At 43.1% G+C, this 18,043-nt stretch overlaps 1 long non-coding RNA gene across 2 annotated transcripts in view; it reads left to right on the plus strand.

The window, feature by feature from the left end:
- Gm12153 overlaps positions 1-18,043 on the plus strand; it is a 175,899-nt gene that overhangs the window by 16,041 nt on the left and 141,815 nt on the right. Inside the window, exon 1 of one of the 2 annotated variants that reach the window (XR_388595.2) lies at positions 16,733-16,776. The exons of the other annotated variant lie outside the window; for it this stretch is intronic. This is a non-coding gene — a long non-coding RNA (predicted gene 12153). Of the gene's footprint in view, positions 1-16,732; positions 16,777-18,043 lie in introns of those variants that run through there. 2 annotated transcript variants of the gene reach the window in all.

The following is an 18,043-nucleotide window of genomic DNA, read 5'->3' on the forward strand; positions in this document are numbered from 1 at the left end:
AGCCAGGAGAGAGGGCTTAGTGGTGTCTGACATGAGTTATCCCCTTTTATTTTTACTTGCTCTTAGCCAAAAGGTCAAGAATTGATCCCTTTTCATTTTTAAGGCATTATACTATAAGCACATGTTTTCATCTACCTTTATCAGATGACAAAATCACAACAAAAATAAAAAATAAAAAAAAAGTGCACACTTGCATAGAAAAATTTTTTTTTCTGGTTTACAAAAAGAGAAATGTCAAGGGAAGCTTTCCCACTGTGTCCATCTGTAAAATGGGCTTTGACAAAGGAGAGAAACCAAGATCTTATATAAGAGTGCTTTTCTATAAATAGAATGCTATGCAAGTATCGGGTGCACACTCAGCCCTGATCCCCAAGCCTTTCTCTCTTCTCTAGCAACTCCCCTAAGTCACACTGGCTTCTCAAAAGTGTTCTTGAATGTACTAAAGCATCACTCCACTCCACATAATGAAAGACCAAATGCAGATCATTTTTCCAATAACGTTGTAGTGACAAAAATCAACAAGTTTCTTGTCAGAACATCTTGGTCATTAAAAATGCATTAACAACTCATTATTCAAGATGCTGTACTAATTCTATTCATTTCCTATTGAAGCTTATTAAATCCTAAGAGCCTAATCAACCAAAAGTAGTGTTCAGTGGCCACAAAGAATATGTTCCACTAAAAGGGGAGAAAAAAAAAAGAAATATGACCAAAGTGGTAATTATAACACATTGTATTTATCTGGCTCGAGCTCTTCTAATGGGTTGGATTATTTTGATGTTCCCATAGAAAGAGGGGTTGGGATGTAATTTATTAAAAAGTAAAATTAAAGGGGTGTTTGAGTGTGTGTATGTGTGGTAGGCAGGCAACAAAGCCTTTAAGGGAATCCCAGAATTCTCTAGAAGTGACAGACCAGTGAAAGCAACTCTGTAACAGATTAGGAAACTTAACCCTCCCTTTTCATCTGTTGTATTTTTCCTTATTTACTTTACCTCCCCATCTCATCTTCCCCTCCCTTTTCTCCTTCCAGTTCCTCCCTCTCATGTCCCCTCCCTGCCACATCCCAGTCCTTCTGCTCTCCTCAGAGAAGGGGAAGCCTCCCGTGGATATCACTCACCTTGGCATATCAAGTTACAGTAAGACTAGGCTCATTTTCTCCTATGCGGCTAGGGCTAGGCAAGGCAGCCCAGTTAGGGGAAATGGATCCACAGGCAGGTCACAGAGTCAAAGAGCCTCTGCCTCCTGCTGCTGCGAGTCCCACATGAAGATGGAGCCGCACCACTGTTATGTATGGGCCAAAGGCCTAGGTACATCCCATGCTTGCTCTCTGTTTTCAGGTTCAGTCTCTATGAACGCCTCTGGGCCCAGGTTAGTTAATTACGTATGTTTTCTTATGGTGTTCTTGACCTCTCTGGCTCCTTCAATCCTTCCTCTCCCTCTTCAATAGGATTCTCCAAGCTCTGCCTAACTCTGGCTGTGGGTCTCTCCATCTGTCTCCATCAGTTGCCAGGTGAATCCTCTCAGGTGACAGTTATGCTGGGTGTGTGTTAGCTAGTTTAGCAGGATGTCATTATTAGTAATGGGTGGGCTCTCTCTCATGCCATCGTTCTCAAGCTGGGCTAGTCGCTGTTTAGCTGTTCCCTCAATTTCTGCTCCATTTTTATCCCTGCACATCTTGTAGGCAGGAGAAATTGTCTAATTTTCTGTGGCTGCGTTGAGGTTCCTCCATTGGAAGTCTTTTCTGGCTATAGAAGATGACTGTTTCAGGTTCCATATTGCTCATAGCTAGGGTCACCCTCATAGATTCCTGGTAGTTTCCATTGTTCTAGGTTTCTAGCTCATCCAGAAATGCCATCCCCCTACTGATCCTAGTTCTTTCTCTCAGCACTCTCTCCCTCTGACCTCTTGCTCCCCTTCTCACCCATCCCCCCTACCTAGTTCCCTCTTTCCATTTGTCCCACCCCGTGTCTATTCTATTTCCCCTTTCTCAGTGAGATTCAAGCGACCCTCAGTGGGCCCTTGTTACTTATCTTCCTTGAGTCTGTTGATTGTAGCATGGTTATCCTCAACTTTATGGTTAATATCCACTTAAAAGTGGGTACATATCATGTTTGTCTTTCTGGGTCTGGATTACCTCACTCCCGATGATAGTTTCTAGTTTCATTCATTTGCCTGCAAATTTCATGATGTCATCATTTTAAATAGGTGAATAATATTCCATTGTGTAAATGTATCACATTTTCTTTATCTGCTAGGTTGTTTACAGTTTCTGGCTATTATGAATGAAGCTGTTACAAGCATAGTTGAGCAAGTGTTTTTGTGGTATAATGAAGCATCTTTTGGGTATATGCCCAGGAGTGGTATAGGTGGAGGCAGGGATAAATATCATGGAGACAGGAATATCCCTCAATGTTAGCTCTATTCCAGAACCTTCCAAACTGCAGAGTACAATGCTTTAGCCTCTTGGGTCATCACTTCATACACAAATTCACAGTTGTACAGAGATTTAAGATGCATGTATATGGAATAGAAGTACAAAATACACACCTAACAAGTTGTTGTGTTGCTCTACTACTCCATTAGGTGAATCCCTCTAAAGGAAGTGTGACAGTTAATTTTGATTATTAGCTTAACAAAGTCTAGAAACAACTAGTAGACAACTCTCTGGATATGTCTGTAAAAGGTTAGCTAGATCAGGTTAGTCCATGAATGTGTTTTTGAGGGATATCATGGGTTAGTTTAATTGGAGTGGGAAGACCCCGTAACTACCATTCTGTAAGATGGAGTCCTGAACTAAATAAGGAGACAGTGACTGACTGCCAGAGTTCGTTACTCTCTGCTTCCTAAGTGCAGATACCATGTGACCTCAAGGGATTGTTGGTATACTCTCTCACCATATTGGACAGGCCCTCCAACCTCCTTCCTTTCTTAGATTGCTTTCGTCAGTTTCCCTGGCACCAACAAGAGCAGCTAACACTGGCAGGGACTATACCGTATTAACTTTGTGTAGTCAGCAGAAGTACCACCTTGGGACATGGCATAGATTCAGGCTACATTTTTTTTTTCTGTCCAGAGTTCCACACCTGGAGTAGCTTTGATCTTTGAGATCTTTCTGAACACTCTACTACTGTGTTCTCTACGGACATACCTACATTTTGCTTTTGATTAATCAATAAGCATGTATTGATCATTGGTTAAATATTGAGCCTTGCTTTACTCTCAAGGAATTGAAGCTTAGTTTGGAAAAAATCAAGACTTACGCATATGAAATAATGGAAGAGCATGACTTTGGATAGATAGATTCTACCTTTCCCCCCAATACTCCATTTCCTGTTTTTCTGGTGATAGACCCTTGTTTTCTTCAGTGGAACTGTCATTCTGTGCTTCGTCCTCTTAGGGGCTATTATCCAGTCTCTAAAACATATTTGTGATTAAAGGTATCCAACTTTATAGTGAGCATTATGAAGTTATTTAAGTAGTCACCTGACCTAACTCTTAACTAATTGGTGCATAATATTTCTCTGGTTACGATGCTTGCTTCAGAGATGGGCATAAAGTTACCAAAAGTTTGGCAAAATATGGTTTCTGAACTAAAATCTTGGAGACCTTTGGGCTCACAGCGACACATTTAGAAGATCTATTGTCTGTAGAGACTTCAGATTCATGACATGCCCAGATATCTGGGGGAGATGCTTTTGAAAGGAAGCTGGTCCTGTCAGGCAAGACAAGCCACCGGTCAGCTTAGGAAGCTCTTAGCATCATGCTATTTAATCCCAGTGTTGTTAGAAAAACTACTTCATCATGTCTTGGCAGTATCTTTGTTTTGCTAATAACATCATACTATAAGACAGGTCATATTATAACAAATAAGTGTCCCTATACCAATACTATAACTATTTAATGATGGCAGTATCACAGAAATCCCAAAGGAGGTGAGCACACCAGGCTTCCAAGAGGCATGGGATCCAGTCAAAGCCAGTAACTTCCTACTGAAGAAATCTAAACCACCATCAGACAATAAGAATGTGCTTCTGGGGGTTGTTCTTAACAGGGCCAGATTCTGCATGTAGCTGTTGGTCTTGACATCTTGAGGTGGAGACTCTGCCTGACAAAGAAACCAGATGGGAGAATTTGAGATGACTCCTGACACCAGCATTCATGTAGTGCTGGAGGGGAGAGAGAGAGAGAGGGAGAGAGAGAGGGAGAGGGAGAGGGAGAGGGAGAGGGAGAGGGAGAGGGAGAGGGAGAGGGAGAGGGAGAGGGAGAGGGAGAGGGAGAGGGAGAGGGAGAGGGAGAGGGAGAGGGAGCGCTTTGCAGTTTTGCAGTTGACAAAAAGCACTCATTTTACTTTGTGCTTAACGCAATTTAAATTGTAAATTGTCACTTGCTGAACACCACACAAACAAATGCGTGACTCAGATTACAAATGTGGTGATTTCAGTAAACAAAGTAGAAATGATCCCTATGGAAATTAGCATCGCTTCTGAAAGCACATGGGATGATGGGGAATGGTCTTTGAAAATGAGAGGATATCAGTGTTAGAGCAACAGAGAGGATTATTCACGCTATAATAAATTAATCAAAGCAGCATGGAAATCAGAAAAGAAAAAGAGAACAGAAGCAGTGTGATGTGGCAGCAGAACGAGCGGACACTGAGTCAAGGTTCTGATTCTTGTTCTAGGCCCAGCCAACCATATGGCTGACTCGGGACTTGTCTGTGGACTCAGTTTAACCTTATGTTGACTCACACGACTGAACTCTGGGGTTTTCCAACTTTACCTTGTGTGACCTACCAAGTCTCGCACGGCTTCCCAATCCTGTATAGGAGTTATTTTTTCTGCTCTTGGAATATGAATTCTCTTGGGTCCTTTGTCTTCCTCTCTTTCCCCCAGTTCTTATTCACTTGACAGAGAGCAATCTCCTTTCTTCACGTTCCGAATGAACTGGAAATGAACAAGCGGCAGAGGGGGAAGAGCTGTGACTTTTAAGCTCTGAAAGCACTTGATTGCGCCCCCAGCAAGCTCATTTCTGAACGCGGGTGATGAAAGCCTGGGAAGGGGCCGCCTGGTTAATTGTGCTTCTGTGGAGATGAAAGAGCAAGTGAGGAACTTGTGGGCACTTTGCTCTTGGCTTCTCTGCCCTCTTCCCTTTCAGTGACAAAGGCTTTGGCACTCAGTCCTAAATTAAGATCCAAGATGTATTGTATGCAAATGAGATAGTACATTATTAGCACTGTAGTGTAGCCTGTTCCATTTGTAGAACTTTTATCCCCAAGATAACTATTTTCCTCTTCCTAATCCAGGGCAGACTGGAATCCAGACTCACCTGGCTTTGAATCCTCAGCTGGAATATGTTCGGAATCAAAACCATTACCGACATACTTGTTAGATTAAAGGGAAATCCTCAAGGTGCACAGTGGGAGACTTAGACACAAATCTCTGAGTTCTAACCATGCAAGCCACCATTCAACACTACTCTGCAAATGCATGTATTTGCTCTATGATACTGCCTTGAAGTTGGGGACTTCCTCTTTTTTACTGCTGAATACACAGCCTGACATAGTGAAATTAGTCAACAAATGTTTATTGAATGAGTGAGAGAGCAAATGCTAACGAGAGATTTATGTGAGTTCTTTTAATTAACCAGAAGCATAAATAGATGCCGATCAGGGTTTCTGATTAGCATGAGAGACCCACAGATACCCAGTACAGCAATGATACATTTTTTAAACCATAAACAAAGACATCAGACATCATATTTGGTTTCATTGTGAATGCCTGTGTATAGTGTTTGTATCACATTCTGAGACTTGACAATAGTCTATGGTCCTATTGCTTTAAGGAGCCCAGTTTAGGGAGCTTTTGTCTCTTTTCATTTGTTCTACCTTTTTTGCATGTGAAGCATAGAAAAAAAAGATTTATTTTCTTAACAAATGCCTAAAACACCAATTTAGAGCGAGTTTGCACACTGGCAGAGAAACACTGACTAGGTGAGCCTGCTTGGCTGCTGGGTTCCTGCAGTCTTGGGAATACTGGCTAAGCCTACTGCTCTGAATTCATTTGGGGTATCCTGAAGAAAAGAAGGGAGAAGGGATGAGAGGCCAGTTGAACATACTTTGTGCTATGTGTGCTTGAAACCTCTTAAATTGTTTTGAAAGTCACTAAGCCCATAGGTTAGTACAGGTTAGTTTTTGCCAAGTTTACACAAACCCAGACATATCTTGGAAGAAAGGGTCATGGGTGGGGAATTGCTTCCTTCAGGAGCCTTTGAGTATAACTATGAAGTATTTTCTTGCTTAATGATGGGTGTGGAGGCAGGGCCCACTAGGGGTGGTACTATTCATAAGAAGGGGGAATGGGCTCTCTAAAAAAGCAAGCTGAGCAAGCTATGAGGACCAAGCAAGTAAGCAGCCATGGTGTCTGCATCAGTTTTAGCTTCCAGGTTGCTATTTTGTGTCCCTGCCCTGACTTTCCACAATGATAAGTTGTTATTGCCTGCAAGTGTAAGATGAAATAAACCCTCTCCTTCCTAGGTTGTTTTAGTCAGTATTTGCCACAATGAGAACAGGCCCCGAGTTGTACTTCTACTTCTGTGGTTGTTCCTTCATTTGTGTTTTAAATGCATGGGGTATGAGTTCCTTAGCTGAGGATGTTGCCTTGATATGTGTAGGGGCAGTGCTTGTGTATTTGAGGTTAAAGATGCTCACCCTAAGACACATCGTTCATTTGCAGAAAGTATGGTGTCCCTGAGGGTTGTGAAGGCATACTGGGTAAGCCAGGGTTATGTAGGTATTTGGAGGCTGAAGGCTTAAGCTGAAACTGGAGTTACATGCAGATAAGGCATTCTAGGCAACAGGATGCTTGTAAAAGCAGGCAAGCAAGCAAGTAAACAAGCAAGCAGGCAGGCAAGCAGGCAGGCAGGCAAACAACCAGGCAAGCAGGCAGGCAGGCAGGCAGGCAGGCAGGCAGGCAGGCAAGCAAGCAGGCAAACAAACTAACCAACAAGAACATGCTGTAACCAAACCAAAATGCTTCCTCCAATGACCTTTTCACCGGGGTCACTAAGACCATTGGAAAACATAGATATTTATACTATAGCTCATAACAGCAGCAAAACTACAGCTGCGAAGTAGTAACAAAAATGATTGGGGATCACCACAACATGAGGAACTGTATTAAACAGTCACAGCTTTAGGAAGATTGAGAACCACTGCTCTGGAATCTAATGCCCTATAACTGAGTTTGAATTCCAGTAGCCCTAAATTGGCCCACAGCTATAAGGTAGCCCAAAGGCCCCTGGGCCTCTATTTCCTCTTGTCCTAACCTTAGGAAGTTATTGTGGGGGCATCAAGAGAGGGCACTGGTCTCAGAAGCCACTGATCTTGACCAGTCTGCCATTATTTCAGGGTTAATTGAGGCACTCAAAGCTCTTACACCTGGAAAGTTCAAAGCAAGGGCTAGAGCCCAGTCCCCCTCCCCCCACTTCCCAAACTCAGAAGCTCCATCAACTCATTTCAAGGTTGCAAATCTACATTTGTCTCTATAGTTTAATGTTTTAGCCACTGAGCAGCCATTTCTGCCTGCTTTCTTGCCCCCTCCCCCCACACCTCCCACTCAAGTTAGCACATACCTTATACCAGCATCGGACTCTGTGAAAGCCAGCTACTACTTAATAAAAACATCCTGCTCAAAAGAGGAGTAATAAAAGTGAGGACTATTTTAAATAATAACAGTGAATTATGACTTCCTTTATATTTATTAGGACAACACTGTAAATGGGAAATTGTTGTGCTGTCCTTAGGGAGATGAAAAATTTATTTTCATGGGAATCCCATTGTAGTCTCCCATTAGAGATCTCTTTGCTGGGAAGGAACCGAGCTCATGGGCCAATACATTTACGGTCTTCTTGAGACCCTTTGCCATGCCGATGGACTGGAGTCATCTGACGTGGTAGCTCTGGGGAAACAGGAAAGCAGGGGTCTGTCTGTCTGGGCAGGGAGCACTGTTTTCTGGGTTCAGGGACAACATGAATTTTTTGTATGGTTGTAAGAGTATTACTCCCCATCCTATGTCATCAGAGAATGGAAGCAAAGATGAGATGCTGTTATTTAGATTAAAATTTAAGGGCAATTACTCAGATACAGCATTGCATTATTGCAGTAAAAGCCCATTTCACAGCTTCTGCAAATGAAGGCTTCCCTTGGCATGCTCTGTGGGCCTTATGTAGGCAGTTCCTTATGTCTGGGGCCGACTGCACAATGGGCAGCTTTTCTTCTCTAATATGACACATGGACCAGATGAGCTACTGCTGAGCAGTGTCAAATTCTTAGTTTTGTCTTGTCACCCAGATCTTTTTCCTTATTCTGTCTTCTGTCCTTGGGACAGGCTCAGGCCTGTCCATAAGGATTCAGGCTTTAGATGGAATTCACATTAGGTCTTCTTTGAAGATGTTAGGTTCAAATAGGTTAAATAAAAATTTCAAGGTCAGAAAAGGAGGCAGCTAACAGATGAATTGAGCTTAGGAGTTTCCCTCTGCAATACAATTGGTTTTCTACTGCCCTAGCTTGTCTGAGATTCAGTTTCAAAATGTTTTAGATGTCCCTCCCAAAAAAGGGACATCTTAAGGTTGAGTCCACCCACATCACCGAGGAAGCCAATGGCTTCCCAGAACAACACCCCCTGATCTATGCAAAGTCCTCATTTGATAGGGTCAGCAGACAGTATACCAATCTTGTAGGCACAAAAAATACTCCAGTGTGGACTCAGGCACTGTAGAAAGATCAGTCCTGAAATGCATGTGATCCTGGTCCTCGGGAGGCAAAAGCAGGAGAATTACAAGTGTAATTACAGAGAATAAGCAAAAGATAGATTTAACATGTAACAAGGATTGTATTGGGCGCATGCAATAATTCATTCGTCATCATTGCTGTTCTGCCCTGTTGTCTAATTCAGGCAATATGGAGTACTTGACAGCAGGGTGGAGGAGCAGAGAATCCACAAGGGTACCCTTTAGTGACACCCGAGATCTCATGCTGTTCCTGGGGTCATTTCCCTGCTCTAATGTCGACCTAGCTTGACCCCTCATGCCTAGGACACTCAGGAGTTGGAGAAATGATTAATAATGTACTTCCCAGGTCATTTTATAGACTGGTCTTGGAAACTGGGATTCCCAAGCTCTAATAACTGGGTGAGTTGAATTGAGCAAGCACCCGATCTCGCTGAACATAAGGAAACTTCCTCCCTCCCCCTTCCACTCTCCTCCCATCTCCCATCTCCATCCATCTTTCCTTCCCTTTATCTTTCCCTCCCTCCCTCTCTTCCTCCCTCCTTCTTCCATCTTTTTCTTTCTCTATTTCCCTCTTCCTATCTCTTTCTAACTAGCATGCTCCTTTATCACTCAGTTGGTGAAAATGTCCTTAATTTGTTGATGTATCGAGTAAATTTGAACTCTGTAAGCTGAAGAACAGATGATAATCTACCTTGCATGAGGTTTATAGTTTAACTGCATGTAGATAACACACTATATGTGAAAACTTAAGAACTGAACCACAGGTATTAAATACTGAAACCGTCAACAGCTCACGATAACATCTTTGATTATACGGTGTACAGAGTTAGCATCCATCAGTAGTTCCTGTGCAGTATCATAAGCAGATGAGAATCTGGGATTCCCAGTGGCTCTGTTAGCGTGCTGATGGGATCATTCGGAACCTTTTGCTTTGCTCTCAGCCAGCTGACCCGGGCCATGGCATTGCAGTTCTTGATGTTAGTGGGTATCCTCTATCTGTGGCAGGTTCTCTACCATCAGACGATATCTGCTAGATGTGGTGATATAAACTAGTAATCTCAGCACCTAGGAGGCAGAGACAGCAGGATCTTGAGTCCTGGGCCAGCCTGGACTACAGAGTGAGTTTCAGGCTAGTATGGGCTACACTGCAAGATTCTGTCTTAAAAAACAAAAACAAAAACAAAAACAAAAAACAATGCTCTTACTGTTTCTTCCTGCTTGCTTCTTTTGCCCTCTTGCTCCCCCTCTCTCCACATTCCCTTCTCCCTCTCTCCATGCAGTCATGGCCAGCCTCTGCTTCTCTACTCTCTCCCTCTCTCTGCCTTTCTCTGCCTCTACTCCATGACAATAAATGCCTTCAAACCAAACCAAACCAAACCAAAAATCAAGGGCTGGGGATATAGCCCAGTAGGTTTCTCATTAGCATGCACAAGGACTTTAATGCCTTGTTTAAAATAAAATTGATAACACACATCACTAAGGCATTTGCCCAACTTCTCTCCATTCCCCGTGAGCTGATAAAATTATTTGGTTCTACAAAGACCTCATAGGTTCTTGTTGGTCCTGCACCTACCACAGCTTCTGACCCGAGGTTTCCCTTTGAATGATCCAGTCACTCCTTATTGGCTAAGTACACGTTGAATGAATATGCCAGGTGCTAGCCTTATGATTATACTCGCACTCCAACTGAATCCTCTCCACAGTCCCATGGCACACCACAGGCAGGAGAACAACTATGAAAGAGAATTTACTCACATGTCAAAGGCTGCATAGGCTCTGGTCGATTTGACAGCAGATGTGCCCCTCATCATATGGATGCTAAGTAACAGTGGAGTTACCCCTACTGGTCTCTGGTTTTAGTATTCCAACCACAAGCATTCGGGCAAATTTGCTCATTGTGGTGGTTTGATTGAAAATATCAGCCTAGTATATTTGAATGTTTAGTCCTAAGTTGGTAGAACTGTTTGAAAGGATTAGGGGGTGTGGTCTTACTGGAGGATGTGTATCACTGGGAGCTTTGAGATTTCAAAAATCCCATGCCATTCCCAGCCCCTCTATGCCTCTAACTTGTGGATCAGAATGTAAGCTCTCAGCTACTACTCGAGTGCCTCCCCACTTATTGCCATCCTCCTCACCAAAATGGTCACGGACTTGCCCTCTGAAATTGTGAGCAAGCCCACAATTAAATGCTTTCTTTTATGTGTTGCCCTTGGTGCAGTGTCTTTTCACAGAAATAGAAAGAGTAACTAGACACTCTTGCTCCCAACTTCGGCCTCAGACATTGAGTTTCTGAGTATAGAGGCTGGTGCCCAGTTGTGCAAGGGAAAGCCCTGCACCTGGCTCTCCATCAGGGCTTCATAATTTCCCAGAATGCCAGGGGAAGCCAGCTCCCTGGGAAAGGAGCAATCACAGCTGCAATCAAAGACAAGCAAATCAGAGACTCCTTCCCCTCAAATATTTTGATTCACTGGCCACTTATTTGAGTGTTAATCTATATTTATGTCTCTGTCTTTCTGAAAGGGATTTCAAAAAGAATGCGAGAAATGGGTGGGGAGACAGAAGTGACTCTTTTCTGGACAATTAGCCAGAGTTGTTTACAGGAGGTGAATTTTACTCATCGGTAATTGTGTGGCCCCTTCTTCTCATTGCCCCCGGCACCATTAATTATGATTTTAGCTGCCAATATTTTGGTTGTCTCCATAATGATGAGAAATTATATAATGAGTCTGAGGCAGTGCCGTTTGGGAGAGAGAGAGAGAGAGAGAGAGAGAGAGAGAGAGAGGAAAGAGAGACTTTAAACAGGTTTCCAGTTTCTAGCAGAATATGTGCTTTTTCTGGTTGTATGACCATTGTAAGGACCACACATCCTTTCAATAGTAGGAGGGAAATATGATGAAACATGGAAAGTACAAAGGATGGTAGTAAAATCAATAACTTCTTGGGCTTGACTCCTAAATCTACCCACAGAATCAAAACTATCTTCTTAAAACCAATAATAAATACCATTCAAACAAACAAAGTAAATATGCCATGACACTGTCACCTCCATTTTTCAGGCTAAGAAAATGACGCTAGGGTGTGATGGTGTGCACTTGTGATCCCAGTACCAGGGAGGGCAGAGATAGGTGGGTACCTGGGTCTAGCTGGCTAGATAGCCTAGCCTACTTGATGAGTTTCAGGCCAGTGAGAGACTCTGTCTCAAGAAGTAAAGATGAGAGTCTGTGCGGAACAGCATCGAAGCCAGCCAGCTAGACAGTGCCCTGTTCCAGAGAGACAGACAGACAGGTAGAAACAGAGACACACTCAGAGAAAGAGAGACAGAGAGAGAGAGGCAGAGAAAAAGTGAAAGGCAGACAGACACAGTGACAGAGAGACAAAGGGAGACAAAGAGAGGCACAGATTAAGGTTAAGTGAGGTTACATAGCTCATTTCTTGGTAAACAGCAGACCTGGGCAGTGACATCATCTAAAGTCAATGCACTGGCATCTTGGGAAAAATGCTTGGACCTCTCACTAGTATCCTATTCACAACCACAGCCATCACTTCTCTCGTTAACAAACGCTCAAATATGTTGTTTTATTTCATTCTCATGATGTTGGTGAGGTCGGCACTATTTACAAGTGAAGGTGTTTGGCCTTAGGGATAAGTGATGTTCTTGGGCCATGCCACTGGTTCAAAGTGTGTGCTCTTTCCTTTTATTCTTTCACTCACAACATTAGTGATTTGGAAATTCTTTCTTAGCTGGAAATTTACTTGGAGGCATCGTAATACGGCTCACTATGCTGTGTGCATGTGTGAGTATGCATATATATGTGTATGTATGAGTAATATGGAAAAATGGCTAGACGTTGTAAGGCTTAAGGATGAGAAGAAAAGTCAGAGTAATCATTTCTGGATAGAAATAGTAGATTTTAGAGTAAAATTTTAGCGCAGAATGCAGGATTTTGTGTAATGAACATTTTGGATATTTCAAGATGAATGCCCCTTGCCGTCTTTGATAGCATCTCATATTTACTATGTATCTGAGGCCAGCCTTTCATCACACCCAACAAGTCACGGTTTGTCTTTCTCCAGTGCCTGAGTCTACACTGGTCTTTTCTCTGTGTCTTCGAGATCGGCCTGCTGTCACCATAACCCCGTCCAGTGAGGATTTTTCACAGAGCAGTGGACATTGTTCAGGAGGCCATGGGCTTCCACAGAGACTCAATTCTTCACAGCTGAGGTGAGCAAGATAAAGGATAAGAATTATAAAGAGAAGGTACCCATTGCTTCTTATAGAAAATTAGGATTTGTTACCCAGATGCCAGAGTCTGAGAAGGCTCAAAGGAATGAAATAAATTTCCAAGGTCAGAAAGGAAGCAGCTAACAGAAGAGGACTTGAGCTTAGGGGTTTCTCTCTGCAAAACAATTGGCTTTTTTATAGTCCTAGCCTGCCTCGGATGAAGTTCCAATTCTTCCCAATGGTGACCTTGAGCAAGGGCCACCTACAAAGCATGCACGGTCATCCGCCCAAATCTACAGCTTCATTGCACTTCTTGAGTTTCACCAACTGCCTGCATCCCTCCTCAGCAAAAAGTATTTCCATGTTCTACCTGGAAGCAGATTTCTTTTCTCCTCAGATATGATTTCTTTGCCTGAATGATTGAACCATACAACTTGACCAAATTTGGTATTCCCGAACTTCATTTACCTGTCTGTGAAAGGGACTAATAATTCTTTGTATTGACACAGTGTTCAAATACATTCATATCCCTTAGGCTTTAACTTGCCTTTGTGGCATTTAATTAAGTAGCTATTTTAAAATGCTCACTTACTGAGTACTTAGTGCATGCCAGAACACAATCCGCTTGTAGTCATATTGTCAAATAAGCTTACAACACCTCTACAGAATCTGTACGTCATTAGTCCCATTTTAAGGGAAACTGTGACAATGTTACTGGTTAACTTGATGGAATCTGAAGTCATCTGGGGACAGGAGGTGACCCTCTGGGCATGCCCGCGGGGGATTATTTGGATTATACTAATTGATGTTGGCAGACCCTTATCAATTGTGGGTAGGACCATTCCATGAACAGGGAATTCTAGGCTAAATGAAATCGAGCAAACAAGCTGAGTCCTAGCATGCATGCAGGCATTGCTCTCTGCTTCTTTACTGTAGGTGAAATGAGGACACTGTCACCAAGTCTCCATCACGACAGACTGGCACTTGAACAGTAGGTGAGATAAGACCTTTCTCCTTTAAATTGTTTTTGTCAGAGCATTTTATCACAGCAACAGGAAAAATATTCAGACAGAAACTAAGGTAGTAGCTCGTCCACAGTTATATGTGTATATGTATGCGTATGCATATGTGTATGCACATGTGTATGTGTATGCATATGTATCCACAGAGCAAAGCAACTTGCCTGAAATAAGAGTTCTAATACACATCTGCCTTCCACAAAGGAAGTAAAATGTTTTTCTTTTCTTTTTTCTTTTTTTTACTTTTTTTTTTTTTTTAACATGAGAAGACCGAGATCTCTAAGTGGAGTTAATATCCAGCCCCACAGATTGGCAGAATACAGATAAGAACCAAGGTATCTGGAGCTGGAGAGATGATTCAAAGTTTCCTGTTACTGCAGGGGACTAGAGTTTGGTTCCTAGCATCCACCCTGGTGGCTCAAAACCATCTCACCTATAACCCCTGGTCTCTGAGGGAACCTGTATTCATTTGTGCAAACACACACACACACACACACACACACACACACACACACACAGAGAGAGAGAGAGAGAGAGAGAGAGAGAGAGAGAAACTTATGATGGTCTTACCTATACTCAAATTGAAAGAATTTACATTGGGAACTGCAGAACTGGTGACTCCAAGATACAAGTTCTACTTCAGTGAAGCCTCTAGGCACATCTCACCCTCCTTGTCAGTTCTGGAAGCTGCCAAGCTCTCCCTCATTTATTTTCTAGGTTCTTTGCTGACTGAGTCAACGGCTCTATATCCATGATCAAGTCTGGGGTTTATCACTGGACCACCTTCATACCTCTGGGAAAACCTTTTCTGAGCCTCCTTAACATGCATTGTAATCTGGGACCCTTGGTTCTTTCCTTTCCCAGAAGGCATTGGGCCCAGTTGGCAAGCCAGGCTAAAGCCAAGGACAAGAGATGAATGAATGTAGACAACTTGATTGTGTGCCCTGGCTTTGGCAGAGAGAAACACTCAGGGGACCTTGAGTTCCAAAGGCCAGGCCTGAAAGCTTTCATGGAGTTTCAGCTTGGACTTGGCCCCAAATAACCCCCTGCTGCATCTGTGGGTTTTCCTGGTTGCCAAAAGGCCCAAGAACCACATGCAGTCCTCTTCCATAAAGACCTGCAGCCCAAGAGGCTTCTTGGATGTGCACACTTGAGCCCTCTCCCAGGTACACGTCCTGCAGGCAGAATGCATCCTGCAGGAAGGTTGACTGGGGCTGGGTGAGCAGTGAACAGACAAGAATCCCAATTCCCAGGAGCTGATGATTCTGTTTATCTATTCAACTTTTCCTCCCTCCCTCCTTCCTTCCTTTCTCTTCTCATCTTTATTCTCCCCTCTCCCATCAGAAGACCAGGCCCATATATCAGTTCCCCTCATCATCAGCCCATTAGCTAGGACAGTAAGGAATCCAACTAACCTTTCCTGCCTCAGATTTTTTTCAACCTGAAAGTAGAGATGATAAATCTTTGCAGGTTTTCCTTCTTTGTGTGTGTGTGTCCATGGATGGATGGATGGTCACATAGATAGTGTATATGGGTGGTCATGTGTATGTCGCCCAAGGAGGCCAGGATTTGATGTTAGGAATCTTCCTACACAGCTCTTCCAAATTATTCTTTGACCCAGGATCTCAACCCACGACTCAATTACACAGACTAGTGTAGGTAGCTAGTTTACTCAGGGGACACCCTGTTGTCTCTGCCCTCTTTTATTGGTGGTAACAGGAGAGCCACCATGCTCACCTGTTATTAGGTTTCCTTGGGTCTGATATCAGAACATTGGCCTTCCTTTGAGAGAAGGCCTCTCTTTTACCCTGGCTGGTCTAGAATTCACAGAGATCACAACCTGCCTCTGTTGGTCTCCCGAGACCTGGCAGTAAAGACATGTGGTGCTACAGTGCCTAGGCAAAACTCTGGTCCTTCTGCATGTGTAGCAAGCACTTTGATGGGTGCCATTCCCCTCAGACCAATCTTTAGAGTTGTTAAGAATCAGAGAGTAGAGTTTATTGCATATCTAATATTTAATAAGGGAGGATAACGCTAACTAAACTTTGTTAGTCTCATGTATGGCATGATAAGGAAAGTAGATAAAAGGTTTTACTTTATCTTTATACGTACCATGCATGTCACTGCAAATGGAGACTTTAGAAATAAGCCTCTAGTCAATGCTCAGAAGGCTTTTATGAGCAAAAATGCCTCACTCTTGCAGCTGCGGGAATGACTGCAGAGACCATTGAGCCTCTGCCCCACTGTTACCTCTCTGAGTGGAAAGATATCTCTATCCCCCTGAGTCTCTCCAGGTCCCTGTGTATATGCCCTTGTCTTCCCAGTTCTGTCACTGAACAATATACACACTCACATACTACACCTCCCTTGGGTCCTTCAGCCCTGAAGAGAGTGGGAAATGATTGTTAAGTTCATCAGCCACGCTCTTGAGAAAGCAAGAAATCGGCTGTGATGATGGATGGGCTCAGGGACCCTGTCAGTAGAAGACACTGTTGGCCAATGGAGCTGACCACAAGGACATGTTGGAGGTTCACGGGTTTGACAAGGGCAGCTCCTAGAGAAGTTACTGTCAACAGGCTCTTGTGGGTGTTCTACCATCCCAGACAAGAGCATATTCACCCTGCACTGAGCAATCTGTTCTCCAAGCAACTGGATCTCTGTAGGATAACCAGATACTAAAGCTGGGAAGTCAGAAGCCCACACAGGGGATTGCCCAAAATCAGGAAAGCAAGATTCGGGAGATGACAGGTAGGCTCTGCTTTCTTCATGTTAAGGCAAGTTATCTGTACATGCTTCTAGAGTAGGAATGGGGAGACGGGGGAGGAAATGGAAGGAGAGAAAAATCAAGCATCTTATCTGAACTTGAAATGCTTTCCCCGAAAAAAGCACACATCTGGAATCTATTCCCTACAGAAGCCAGCCGCAGACCAGCTCCTCAGTAGGACGGTCCCAGCTACCCTGATGCTGACCAAGTGTGGCCCGTGCTTCATGGATGGCTGATAGAATTTTTCTCCTACAAATATTCTTGCCAAAGTTAGTTTTTGGGCTGCAGCTCATAAATACACAGTATTTTAGTGAAAGAAGTACAGAATGTCCTCCTGGGGTTGACAAGCAAATAGTTTCATAAATAACCCTCTTGACACGTGCAAGATGTTAACATTTTTGAGGTTTGGGGCAGGGGCAGACACAGATCTAATTGCTCGATTCAGTCTGAAACCACAACTGGACTTTGTTACCTCCTGGGGAACCATGGAAATGTTTTTCTTGGCTTGAAAGTCCTTTGGTTGCTTGTCAGCAGCAAACACAAAGCAATCTCTTCAGGAGATCCTGGGCCAGGGAAGATCACAGGCCAGGTGAATGACTAGACCATCAGTTGAGCTGACTCTCATGGCTCAGTTAAAGGAAATCTAATGCTCTGTCTGATCAGAGGTCTGGGCTGAGCCACCGAATAGACTGTTGTAGAGGTGACAAGTGCTCAGCCCGGGGAGTGGTGACTTAAAAGAGGAAGAATATTCTAGCGAAACCTACTATTTTGATAATATATGTATATATTTTAAATTAGCAGGATCAGTGAGATGTCTCAGTGAAGAGGGGTGCTCGCCACCAAACCTGACAGGCTGAGTTTAGTATCCAGGTCTCATATGGTGAAAGAAAAGGATGATGCAAAGAAATGAATGCTCTTACAGGGACATTGCAGGTGTCCACTAACACTCTCTTTGGGACAGATGCTTTCTGTCTCTCTCTCTCTTTTTTCTCCTGAAAATAAAGGAGCTTTATTAGTGAAAATTTAAACTTATGATTGCAAATTTTGAAAGTCCTTGTTTGTCTACAGGGTGAATTTAAAATACATAGTGATACATAATGCAACACCTAATACAAAATAAATACTAAACATTTATTTGTTGAACAAATGATTGATACATTCATTAAAACCATAGTGGCAGTGGTTCTTTAGATTATACATAAATTTCCAAGAGACTTAGCTATTGGTGATGGTATGGTTTAAACAAGCATA

The sequence above is a fragment of the Mus musculus genome, chromosome 11 (genome assembly GCF_000001635.26).
Source record: "Mus musculus strain C57BL/6J chromosome 11, GRCm38.p6 C57BL/6J".
Lineage (NCBI taxonomy): Eukaryota > Metazoa > Chordata > Mammalia > Rodentia > Muridae > Mus > Mus musculus.